General features: G+C 41.3%; 1 protein-coding gene across 2 annotated transcripts in view; it reads right to left on the bottom strand.

Annotated features, from left to right (window-relative positions):
• Positions 1-6110, bottom strand: part of PPP2R3A (protein phosphatase 2 regulatory subunit B''alpha) — a 211811-nt gene extending 205701 nt beyond the window's left edge. For both annotated transcript variants that reach the window (XM_061194632.1, XM_061194633.1), the window contains exon 1: positions 6000-6110. The gene's annotated coding sequence lies outside the window, so the exon portion shown is untranslated. The remainder of the gene's footprint in view (positions 1-5999) is intronic.
• Between the last annotated feature and the right edge of the window lie 4812 nt (positions 6111-10922).

A 10922-nucleotide genomic window follows, 5' to 3' on the forward strand; every position in this document is an offset into this window, starting at 1 on the left:
GTTACATACACGCAACTGGAAAACCAAACGGCAATATCAAGTTAATTAGAAAAAAACACAGCTGCAAAAACTATCCCTAGGAATGACAGGGATACATATTCCCTGACATAGCCAAGTATTCCATTTTCAACATGCCAACAATCTGGTCTTTGTTCATCAGTTCACTGAAAGGATGATGTCAGGGTCACTGGAGCCCTGCTGGTCCTTAGTTGTTCTATGGTTTTCCAGATAAGAAAGAGACTAAGGGCCTAATCACCAACATCTGAGTCTCAAGGGTCCTGGCAAAATATCTCCTCAGTGAAAAGCACAAAGTCTCCAAAACAAATATAAGCAAGACCCCTCTGAAATGGGGTAGACGGGTAATCAGGCACGACTGAGATACCTCCCTGAAAAGTCAGGAGAAGCGTTTGGGTAACCAACACAGACTAAGCACCTACCATAGAGACATGTAAGACACCTCCCCCTGCCTCATCACTCCCCTTTTGGGTAAACTTCTCAAAAGATTTTTCCAACATTCACCATTTCCATTTCCTTACTTTCTATCCACTTCAATCTGGCTTCTGCCTTTTTCAATCTAAAACGGTTGTTGCTAAGGTCAAAGACTCCATCTTGCTAAATTCAGTACATCATTTTAGGTCTACATCTTTACTTGATGACTCCTCTTTTTAAAATACTCTCTTCCCTTGCCTTTCATGACACATCTTAAACTGGAATTAAATTTGAAAGTGAGCTTCTAAGACAAAAATCGAATGTAGTTTAAATTACTCTCGAAAATTCTTTAAATGGCCTATTAAGTAAAGCCTAACTGATTTTTGTATGGATAACTCTATACAGTAATGAACAGCATATATGTATGCATGCATGCATGCAAAAAAAAAAAAAAAACAGTAAGTATACCTGCAAAACAGAACACTTTCTTTCATCTAATTAGAAACACCTTCAAATATATTCGGTTAAGTTTGCATATCTTAAGGGCAAGCAAGGTGTCATTCCACTGTACCTCTGGCCACTTCTCATCCCTCTCCTGGGGTTACCCTCCTTGACCCAACTTTGAAATGCTGGGCCTGAGCCCTCATCTCTTCTTAATGTCTATCGTTGGTTCTCAATTTCCACTGCTCAGTGGAATCACCTGAGGACCTTTTAAAAATCCCAGGCTGCAATTCAGAGCAAGCAAACAGAAAGAGAAATTGAGGTAGGCCCCAGCATCAGTATTTTTTAACCATTCAATGTTTCCAATGTGTAGCCAAAATGAGAATCACTATTCTATACTCTCTCCCTCCAGCAGGCATCACACACTCCTATGCCTACACAGTCAGAGAAGAAAATAAACAAAGCAGGCCAGGAGTCAGTTTTAGGGAGTGGCAGGCTCTTCGGTGGACTAGAAAGCAGCTGGGATCAGCTGTGACAGAGCTCCAATCAACTGCTCCCACATGGGAAAGCCAGCTCAGTAGTGCCACATTTTCTCACTTTTAAAGAAAAGCTCCAAAATCTGGATTTTCATGTGAAATCTTCAGATTTTAAATTACTGGCAACTAACTCAAAATTAAACAACAACAACAAAAACCACTGTATGTGAAAAACAACACACATCTGTAAACCAGATTCAGCTCTGGGCTGTGGGTGTACAACCTCTGTGCAGGGTAATTCCATCTACACCCTTCAGTTTACACCTAAATATTTATATCCCCAGTCCATCACACCCTTCTGGGCTCTGGATTTGAATTATCAAATGCTTATGTGACATCTCCACTTCTCATCAGTCCCAAAGTGAACTGTAATTTAAACCACCTCAACCATTTATCCTTCCAATGTTCTCTAGCTCAGGTAACACCATTCACCTGGCTGGGTAAGTGAGAACCCTGGGCTTTATCCTATGCACGTATTTCTCCCTCTCACTGCTTGTACCGTATCAATCATCAAATCCTATCAATTATGCCTCCTAAATATATCCTCTGCATCCATTTACTTCTCTCCATCTCCTCTGCTACCAACTTGGTCCCAGCTATCAGTTTTTCTCTACCTTTCCACAGTGTAGTTTTCCCTCTGTATCCATGGATGTAAACCTGCAGATATGGAGGGCTGACTGTACTACGCCATCTTATGTAAGGGACTTGAGCATCCGTGGATTTTGGTATCCAGGGGGGGTCCTGGAACCAATCCCCAGCAGATACCAAAGGCTGACTGTATTAGCCAGCTCAGGTTGCCATAATAAAATACCATAGACTGGGTGGCTTAAACAACAGAAATTAATATTCTTACAGTTCTGGAGGATAGAAGTCCCAGATCAAGGTCCAGCAAGGTTGGTTTCTGGCAAGGACTCTCTTCCTGGCTTGTAAATGGCTATGTTCTCACTGTGTGCACATGGCCTTCCCTTCCTCCTCTTCTTATAAGGCCACCAATTTTATTGGATTAGGGCCCCAACCCTTATGACCTCGTTTAACTTTAATTACCTCCTAAAGACTATCTTCAAATATAGTCACATTAGGGATTAGGGCTTCAAAAAGCAATTTTAGGGGGACACAATTCACTTTATAACACACTGTAATCTTAGTTAGAATCAGTTTTCTCCAACATCCACTCATTTCCAAGCCATTCTCTCCAGTATGACCAGAGTAATCTCTTACAACCACAAATATTTACAAACGTGTGTGTGTACATATTTGACCCAACAATTCCACTTCTAGGAATTTATCCTACAAATATATTCACACACATGTGAACTAGCATATGCATAGTACGATTTGTTATAGTAAATTATTGGAAACAATTTAAATGTCCCTCAATAGAGAAACACAGTTTAAATGTCCCTCAATAGAGGATCCATTAAATAATCTGTGGTGTATCTATACAATGGAATACTATACAGTCATTCAAAATAAGAAAACTATATATTAGAATGGAAAGATTTCCAGGACATTGTTAAGAGAACAAAACAAGGAACAGAACAGTGTGTACAGTATGCTACCATTTGTGTAAACAACAGGAAGAAAGAATATGCATTTGCTTGAATGCCACAGAAAATGTCTAGAATGATACATAAAATTACTAACAGTGGTTATCCCGCTGGAAGGTATGAGGAAAGTGGCAGCTGGGGGAGGAAATAAGACCCACCGCAGACATTCTGATCTAATGGGCCTGGAGCATGGCCCAGGCACTAGTATTGTTTTAAGTTCCTCTAGTGATTCTGATAAGCAGGCTGGACTGAGAACTGCTGCTCACTGTGCCTTCGCCTACTTTCCCAGCTTCATTTTGTATCATCCGGCCCCTATCACTCTCCATCCTCCAGACATACTGGCCTCTGAATTCCCAGAAAAGGTCCTGCTCCTTCTGCCTGGAATATAGTCGCCCTAAGCTTTACCTTGTAACTTCCATTTATTCTTCAGTCTACCTCCCCTTATAGGTTACTTCCCAAAGAAACCTTCCCTAGTTTCCAAACTAGGTCAGTACCCCTTTTTTATGTACTCAGAGCACCCTGTACTGCTTCTAGAATCTATCACAATTGTAACGAGGAACTGTATAATTAATTATACATGTATGTGTCTGTCACTCTCTTTAGACTGTAAGGTCCAGGAGTGCAGAGACCACATCCGTGGCTTTTACCACTGTATTTCCAGACCTAAATTAAGGTCTGGCTGGCAAGGTAGGCTCTCTCTCAGATGCTTGTTAAATGAATGACTGCTCTTACCTTCAAACCCAGCAGAGCAGGAAAAATGACACAGAAGCAAATGAGGACAATGCAGTGTCATTAGTGTTAAGACAGCAGTCCCTTTAGAACAGTGGTTCTCAACTAGGGGTGATTTTGGCCCTCCCAGGGGACATCTGGCAATGTCTAGAGGCATTTTTGAGTGTGGGTGGTGTGGGTGGTGTGGGTGGTGTGGGTGGTGTGACTGTTTGACCGTCACAACTGTGTGTGTATGCAGGCGGACTACTGGTAACTATTAACTAGAGGTCAGGAATGCTGCTAAACATCCTATAGTGCACAGGATAGCCTCCACGAGAAGAATTATCTGGTCCAAAACATCAATGGTACCTCTAATTTAGAGGATGGTCATACTCAAAAGGGTGATCAATTCTATTCCAGGCAGTGGGTTTTTTTTGAGGGGGAGGTGGGGTGAGGAGGATGTCAAGAAAAACTTCAGAGAGGAAGTAAAGCTTTAAGCTGTGTGTTGAAGGGTGGCATGGACCATATCAGTGTAGACTGTTTGCCAGAAGTAATGCGAAGCCTCTGAAGAGTTTAAAAGCAAAGTTATGGTTTGAACAGGTACCCCCCTCAAGTAGCCCATACTCCAATATTACTCATCTCCTTTATTCCCTTCTTGCTGAAACAAACCTTTCATTCTCTTAGGGCAGTGGTTTCAGCTAAACATTAAGGCCAAATTAAGTCAGAATAAGATAAAGTCGTATAGCCCTTTCAATCTCCAGAATGTTAGCTGCATTTTAAAATATGCAAATACTTATGAATACAAATAAATCTTTAACTGCTTAAAGTTCAGATTATTTGTAGATAAAGCTATTTTTTGAACTCAACAGCCAGGTTGGTCCTGGTAAAGACTTCTCCAAAGCTTTCCATTTTTAAAAAAAACTTCTTTCCTCTGTCCTCAATTTCTGAGCTCCCAGAGTTGGAAAAGATTCAAGTTTTTCCACAAGTATCTCATGCTATAAGTTCTTCTGCCAGAGAGGACAGGATGCAATAAGTGTGAATAAACTGTATGTATAAATTAGTCTATAGATTTTTTAAAAGGCTTTCACTAAAAGTCATGGATACTCCTGGAAGAAATGAAATTGAGGTAATTTAAAATAGTATGACCAAGAAAGAAAACCGTGTTTTACTGTAACACAAGCCTGCTGCCTACTGAGCTGGAAACACACGCTCTGCTCTAGTATATGGCTATTCTTAGGGTCTCAGACTGGGTGCTCTCTCTATGAGAAACTGAGGCCTGAGACTAACGAAGAACAAAGAAAAATGCTTGGCACGGAAGGTTTGGGCGATGTTTTGTACATAAAAGATTTGAGGAGGAAGACTTCCTCAGATTTTGGAAGGCATACTAATCACTCTTTTTTTGCTTACGTGTTAAAAATGTTTATTTCGTGTTTCCAGACCATTTCCTAATAAGAAAATACCTTATAATTTACAAAGAGCAATTTATCCTCCCTTACATTTGCTGACCACTAAAACTGGATACAGTTTCCTTAAGCTTTACCAGAGTCAGAGGATTGGGAATAATGTGAGCATAGCAGAGTTCAGATGCAACATCAACTCCAAGGCCGGCCAGCTGGTTTCCATCGAGAGGTCCCCCAGGAGAAAGCCCCTCCGAGGCGGCGGCCAGGGTCGGCGCGGGAGTGAGACCCACCGGGGCAGCCCAGCGGCGGGCGCGGGGCAAGGCCGGGGTCAGCCCGACCCCTGTTTACCTTTGTTTCAGGTACTCCCGCTCCCAGCCGGGCCCGGGATCCCGCCCGAGGCCGCGAGCTGGTGACACATCCTTCTTTGGCCAAGTCGGGCCGAGGTTGGTCAGGGGGCGGGGAAGGAAAATAAAGGCTCAGCGCCTAACGACGTGACTCTCAGTTCTTCCAAAACGTTGGCATTTGTTTCTCTGCCAAGCTTTCCTATTAACAAGTTCCCGAGGGTTGTACGGGCGAACTGGCCCCCCAGCCCCCGAAAGTGGGAGGGACCAGGCCGTCCCCCGCCTTCCCTCCTCCGTGGGCGTCCCCGGGGCAGGCCGTTTCCACACCTCCCGGGCTGACAAGGCCCGGGACCGAGCCGGGCGTGCGACGGCGCCCGCACCGCCTCGAACCCCGACTTCCGCGGCTCAGCCAGCAGGGCCAGCGCCGCGCTGCCCTGCCGACCCCGCCGGCCCCTGGGGCCAGGCCGGTCCCCGCCCTCAGGCCCCGGCCCCGCCCGCCCGGGTCTCCGCGCACCGCCCCCCGCCCTCGCCACAACCCGCGGGCCGAACGCGGGGCGCGAGGGCTCCGGGCCGCGCGGCGGGCGGCCCCACGCTTACCTCAGCGTCCGCGGCTCCTCCTCTGGCTGCTGCCTCCGCTCGCGCACAGCGTTGGCCGCCAGGGCTCCCGGCGGCGCGGGATGTGGGCTGGGAAAGCGGCGCGTGAGGAGCTGAGGCCCAAGCGCGCCCCGCCCAGCCGCCCGTCCACCCCTTCCCATCCCTCAGCCCCACCCTCTGCTGCGGGCTCGGCGCCCCGCCCCGTCCGCCAGGCTCCGCCCCTCCCAGCGGGCCCCGCCCACTCTGCCGGCCAGAGAGTGAAAGGGGACAGTCAGGGGCGCCGCAAGAGCCGCCACGGCCGCTGTCCGTGCAGTCCCCTGTATGGCGGGCCTGCGGGGGCGCGATTCGTAGTGCTTACTACGATTTGGCGGATGAGAGTTTCACCCTCTGATTTATTATTACTGTTATCGTTGTTGTTGTTATCTTCATTAGTTGTTTTGCCCTCCTGTAGCCGACTGGATGGTTCCATTGAGGCCAGAGGCGGTGGACAGGTAGCCCTCACCGCTGACCAGACACTCCCTGTAACTCCGATCCTACCTGTGGCCAGCACCTGCGCCACATGTCATTATAATATAGTGAACAAGTTGTGTGAATTTTGAAAGAAGAGATATTTATTTTTAACAGTTATTGTTAAATATAACACAAATATAGAAAGCCGTATAAAACCAGTGTACAACTTATGAATTATCCTGAGACATAACACCCTTATAACCACTCTTGAGATTTAACACCATGTGAAATGGTCGGGTTTAAAACATAAATCTCATCACTAGCTGGGGGGACTCAGCTTGGGAAGGTCCTCCCAAAATTGCCTTCCTTGTAACTGACACAGGAACTCATAGGCCACCTGCCCACAATCATGTGCTATGAGCACATATGAAAAATGTGAAAAAGTGAAATTCTTAATTAAAAAGATAAATCAATAAATACATAAACATGTAAACAACTTAATAAGTCAATCAGGAGATTGAACAGCATGAGTAAGGAGCACCTAGGGGGTAAGGTGGGTATGTGAAGACTTAAAAATAGCCAGGGATTAGGTGGCCTGCAAGGATAGGTCCTGGACACCTAGCTGTCCTCACTCTGTGTCACTAGCACCTAGCACAGCACCAGGCATATAATAGGTGCTGTGTGTGTATTATAGTTCAAGGAAAGAAAAATATTATATATAAATATATATATATATATATATATATACAGTTGACCCTTGAACAAGGTTGGGCAGGTTAGGGGTGTCTACCACCCACCCACCTCCCTTGCAGTGGAAAGTCCTCTGTACTGCTATCTCTACCTCAAAAACAAAGGAATTGATAAATGACTCACCTAAGGGCAGGAAGCTGAAAAAGTGGATAGAATCAGGACTCAAAACCCTAGTTGTTTTGACTCCACATACTGCAATCTCTAATCAAACAAAACTTTTCCCCACATTTAAAGATCTGTAACATGAAAATCCAAGTACCATATTTATTGAAAAATATCTGCATATAAATGGACCTGCAAAGTCCAAACCCTTGTTGTTCAAGGGTCAACTGTTTAGTCACCCAAAACATGCTTTGCCTACTGAACAATTTCATCCAGGGTCAGATCTTCCAATAGCTAAAATGATGTGCTCTGTAAGATGCCTTCATGCCTTAGAAAGAGGTCATTATACTTTAAACCTTATATTGCTTTCCAGTTTAAAAAAAGCCCTTTCGTGTGCATTAGGGTATCTTACTTGAGACTTAGAGCAGTCATGTGAGAAAGGCAGGGCAGGACGGAAGGACTTTGCAAAAGTCACAGTGTAATGCATACCTGTAAGGAAGGGAAATACACAATGAACTATACAACAATTTTAGTACTGCTGACCCTGCCAATCTCTGCTGGATTCCTGGTTTGCCTTGACAGTTTCATTACCTGAGTTTTTAACATTAGAGCTTTTTGGGCTCCTTTGCCATACATTTATATGCAGTATGACTTGAATTTATAAAGCACACAACATCTAACTTGAAATTTAATTCAGTACAACAGAGTCGGCATCTTTATCGTAAACACCTTGGCGAGTTAGGGTGGAGAGCTGCCAATTCACTATCGTTTATTGAGCATCCCAGCTCTGTGGTTTGGTGATGGAAAAACAAAGAATAGAAAATGAGTAAGACATCATTTTCGCTCTCAAGGGGTTTATGGCCGAATTAGGGAGAACGATTTGAAAATAAATGAGAGTTTAATATATTTGGATGGTAGGGGAACATTCCTGAGCACAATTAATTCTATCAGGTGTAGGGAGACAGTACGGCAAGTTTTTCAGAGAAGAGAACATCTGATTTTTTTTAATTATGGAAAAAGATCAAATATTGCAAAAGCAGAGAGAATAATATGTGAACTACTATGCTCTCATTACTCAGCTTTAACAGTTACCATCCCATGGCCAATTTGTTCCATCTATATCCTCACCTTCTCTTTCCCTGCCTGGATTATTGTGAAGCAAGTCACAGCAGCATATTATTTCACCCATAAATATTTTACTATGTATCTCTAAAAACTAAGGTCTATGTTTAAAACCAACAAAATCATTTATCTTTAAAAATTAATGATTTCTTAACATCTAGTCAGTATTCAGATTTCCCCAATTTTCTCATAAATGTTTTAAATAGTTTATTTCTTCAAGTCAGGATTCAGACAGGTCCTCATATCGTACTTTTTAAAAATAATGTTTCTTTTTTATTTTTATTTATTTATTTTTAAATTTTAATTTAAATTAATTTTATTTTTTGGCTGCACCAAGCAGCTTGTGGGATCTTAGTTCCCCAACCAGGGATCAAACCTGGGCCCTTGGCAGTAAAAGCAAGGAGTCCTAACCACTGCACCTCCAGGGAATTCCCATCACATTGTATTTAGTGAAAACTCTTAAACGTTTTTCTTTCCGTGCACTTTATATACTGAAGAAATCAACAGTTTGTCCTGTGGATTTTTCCACATTCTGCACTTTACAGATTACACCCCTGAGGTGTTGTTTAACGTGTTCCTCTACCCCTGTATTTCTCATAAACAGATAATAGAACTAGCGACTTGATCAGATTTAGGAAAATACAATCCATAATAAAGAGAAAAGTCAATCAATCAAAAACAAAGCCAGGACTGTCATAGATATTAGTATTAGCAGATAAAGACATTAAAACAGTTACTCTAATTGTGTTTTAAATGTTCAAAAAGTTAAGCAGAGACATGAGATTCATAAAAAGACCCAAACTGTACTTCTAGAGATGAAGACAACAATGTCTGAATAAAAATACACTGGATAGATTAGTGGCAAATTAGATATTGCCAAAGAAAAGATTAGTGAACTTGAAGTCACACCAATAGAAATTTCCAAAATGAAGCATACATAGGAAAAAAAGTTTTTTGAAAACATAAAGAGAATCAGTGAATTGTGGGACAATTTTAAGTGGCCTAACATATGTAAATGAAGTCTCCAAAGGAGAGAGATGGCGACAAAAAATATTTGGATAAATGATGGCCTAAAATTTTCAAAATTGATGCAAACTATATACTCACAGATCTAAGAATTTCAACACATCCAAACACAAAAAACCATAAAGAAAGCCACATGAAGGCACATCAAAATCAAATTACTCAAAATCAGTAATAAGGAGAAAAATCTTAAAAGTAGTAGGAGAAAACAGGCACGTTATATATAGAGGAACAAAGAAAGGATGACAGCAGATCTCTTGTTAGGAACAATGCAAGCAAGAAGATAGTGAAATAACATCTTTAAAGTACTGAAAAGAACTATCAATCTAGAATTATATTCTCATCTCAAAAATGAAGGCAAAATAAAGACTTTTTCAGATGTACAAAGTCTAAAAAAATTAATCATAGACCTGTACTACAATAAATGCTAAAGGAAGTCCTCAATGCATAAGGAAAAATGGCACCAAATGGAATTATGGATCTACAGAAAGGAAGGAAGAGCAAAAAATAGTAACTGCATTATAAATACATAAAATCTTAAAGTTATTATTAAACTCTCTTTAAAAGATGTTTTATTATTTAAACAAAAAATACAATGTATTATGGGTATGATTGCCAGATAAAATATGGGGTGCCCAGTTAACTCCGAATTTCAAATAATTGTTACCTTTTTAGTATTTCAAAACATTGCATGGAACATTCTTATTTAATGAAGTTATTTGTTATTTACCTGAAATTTAGATTTTACTTGGTGTCATTCATTTTTATTTGCTATATCTGGCAACCCAATTTTGAGGTTTATAACGTATGACAAAAACAGCAAAAAGGCTAAGAGAGGAAATAAAAGTATGCTGCTGTAAGTTTCTTATACTGTATGGATACATGAAGTGGTACGATTTCACTCAAATTTAAATTTTGATAAGCTAAAGATTCATACTATAAACCCTAAAGCAACTACTAAAATAACCAGACAATAAGAGCTAACAAAGCAACAAAGGAGTTAAAATGTAAACATAGAATTTTAAAATTAATCCAAAAGAACATACAAAAAGAGGAGAAAGCAACAAATAATCTATTGGAAAGGTAGAAAGCAATTAACAAGATGATAGACTTTAACCAAACCATATCAATAATCACATTAAATGTAAATGGATTGAACACCCCCAGTTAAAAGGAAGAGACTGGATTGAAAAGAAGACACAGCAGTATGCTGCTTACAAGGAATGCACTTTAAATACATAGACACAAATAGGTTAAAAGTAAAAGGATGGAAAAAGATTTACTATGCAAACAAAAGAAAAATTAATCAGAAGAAAAGATTTCAGAGCAAAGAATATTACCAGAAGTAAAGAAGGTCATTTCATAATAATAAAGGGGTCAATTCATCAAGAGGACATAACAATTCTAATGTTTATATACTTAATATAATAGAGCTTTGAAATACATGAAGCAAACATAGAAATAGACAAATTCACAATC

This window comes from Eubalaena glacialis, chromosome 6 (genome assembly GCF_028564815.1).
Source record: "Eubalaena glacialis isolate mEubGla1 chromosome 6, mEubGla1.1.hap2.+ XY, whole genome shotgun sequence".
In the NCBI taxonomy this organism is placed as follows: domain Eukaryota; kingdom Metazoa; phylum Chordata; class Mammalia; order Artiodactyla; family Balaenidae; genus Eubalaena; species Eubalaena glacialis.